Source organism: Mizuhopecten yessoensis, unplaced genomic scaffold (assembly GCF_002113885.1).
Source record: "Mizuhopecten yessoensis strain PY_sf001 unplaced genomic scaffold, ASM211388v2 scaffold2329, whole genome shotgun sequence".
Lineage (NCBI taxonomy): Eukaryota > Metazoa > Mollusca > Bivalvia > Pectinida > Pectinidae > Mizuhopecten > Mizuhopecten yessoensis.
In genome coordinates, this window is record NW_018404492.1 from 2,537,937 (window position 1) to 2,540,677 (window position 2,741).

Here is a 2,741-nt window from a genome sequence, read left to right on the forward strand (position 1 = left end):
GTCATCCCAAAGCAGTCTCCGGCCACAGCTGTTAACAGTTTGTCTTTAAATCAACAGCAGATTCAAGAGTAATATGCGGTTACGTCAGTGAAAAGAAACCTGCATGGGTGGAATCATGTAGGCGAAAAACCCGTCAACCAACCAACCAGCTGTCGGGAGAACGTGCGGATCGATCTCTGTTGTAAAAATGACAACAATGAAATAAAGACTGATTGAAGAATGTTTTAAGATGATATTTTTTAATTATAATCACGATTAATGAAGATCAGTGAAACGTGCGTGGAAACAATGTCAGTCCCGTGGGCCGGGTCGATTGACGCCACGGGACTTAAGCTTGTCCAAGTTACAATTACCTGTAGAAGTAAACTACAGGTAATAATAAACATAAATCAAGGTACACTTCGATTGTATTCTTAGGTGGTCACACATGAAAAACTTAAACAAAAATACAAGAGGGTTAAGTCAAAAGAATGATTATGTGTATTTAAGGAGTAAACAAGATTTTTGGAAGATTGATACGGCATATAAAAAAGGGCTCTTTGCATCGTCGTTGGATACTCACTGTCGACGGCGGTATACTTACCGACCGTGGGTGTCCGACGATGACTTTGCATACATCAGCGATAAAAATACTTTCATATAATAAATGAAAGAACATGTATATTTATTTAACGCTGGACTATGCTGTTTTCGTATATGTATATATTCGGCATTTACCTGTCCTTCGTACATGTATGTGAAGAGAACAACAAAATACTTCTTACAAATAAAAATAAAGATTAATAAACATGCATGTGGAACAATAACATTATATATTATTTATTTCTAACTCAAAGATTCATATTTCTATCGGGTAAAACGCGAAATATACCTTTGTATGTGAAAATAGAATGCGTTCAGGTGTTGAAAACTTTGAAGCGGATGCAAAACTACGTCACATGTGATTGGTGAACAATAATCACTCTGGTACTGTTCCCACACGTGATGTAAGAAATTCTTCCAATCTAGGTAAAAAAGGCGATATGGGTTGGATGTCTTGTGTATCCAAACAACGAATTGAAGTTTTTAGGTTGTGTTGTAAGTTAAAATCGGTGGATAATGACCGTATTCTGTACAAAGTTTATTCATGGTCCTCCAGGAAAGGTAAATCATGGGATGTAAAAGCTAAAAAATTAGCAAGTAAGTTTGGTATCGCCAATATTATTAATGACGCTCTAAATTCAGCTAAATCCGTTATGGCAAAAACCAAAATTAAAGCAAAATGAAATGTATATGTTAGAAAAAGCACAAATCTTCATTGTCAAATCAATCCAAGGTTTTAATGTAAGAACAAGAACAGATATGTGCACGTCCTTGTTTGGTTGGTTTTCTGTAGAAGTATACATCAGCGTAAAGAAAATGTTACTTTTTGGTAGAATATGTTCCATGGAAGTTGGCTGTTTAACACGCGAAATTCTTATCAAGCGCCTATTCGAATTCAACCTGTCTCAATTTAGTAGAGGTTTTGTTCCCGACATTGTTAATGTTTTACAAAAAATACAATTTGTACCATGTTATTGATGAATTTTTGAAGAGTGGTGTATTTCCAAACAAATGTCAATAGAAGCATTTAGTCAATGACCATGTAAAAACTATGAATAGTTTAATTTATGTGAAAGAATGAACGCTGATAGGGACTTCTCTCGCTTCACTCTTTTACATAATAAGATACAACCGTATGCTATATGGAACCTTGCTTTACGCTTTCCACAATACAGTCCATGTTTTAAGAAAGTTGTTAAACTTTGTGTTGAAATGCGCGATAATGAAAATATATATTTGTGTCATTACTGTGGATCTATGCACAAAGATACTATTATGCATAGTGTACTCGAATGCTCACACACAGAGCATCACGTGACCAGCTCTTGTGTGTACTCAGTACTGTAAAAGATATAGATTTTGTGTTTAATCTTATGTAATGTCTAATTACCATCTTCTTCATGTTCTTCTTGGTGGTATTTTCAATCATGACTTATCTCCATATGAACTGGAGGACTTTAGAATAAAAATCCATTGTTATTATTAATAAAATTCTTCAATACAGTGGTATTATGTAATTAATCCTTAGATATTTGAATGTTGTATACTTAAGCAATAAACTGCATAGATGTGGCAGACCAACTGGTATAACTGCCAGCGTAATTTTTTTTTATGTCTTTTCCAAATTTCAAATTTCCCGCTTATTACCGTCAGGTCAGGTCAGTATCTAGAACGGCAAAAAGATAACAGCTGACGTCATGCGCTATTTCCCATACAAAATTGAAAAGACTCCGCAATTTTCGTTAATAATTCATTTGATTTTGATTTATATATATATCATATTCTCGATTCATAAATAATAACAAATGACATTTTGTAAGTAACTAATCAAGTGTCGTAAAACATTTTCCGATTTTATTGCGACCTATATCCGGCGCACGAACTCAACGGAAGCCCGCAGTAATCGGGTCAGAGTTATATTTACAGTCCGGCATGTTGTTGATGTTGATCGTGCAACCGGAGAAGGTTGATTGGTGAAAAATCCAGGCGTAAAATTGTTTGTTGATCTCACAGACACTTGAGACAGTCAGCTGGTGTTCGGGATCAAAGCAGAAGATACCGATAAGTTCGGTAGTGACACTGTTAAGTCGCTCGGAGGTGCAAAGACCAACTTCAGTTATAGTCTCATAAGATGAAGCTGCTATTGGCAGTACTTTAGT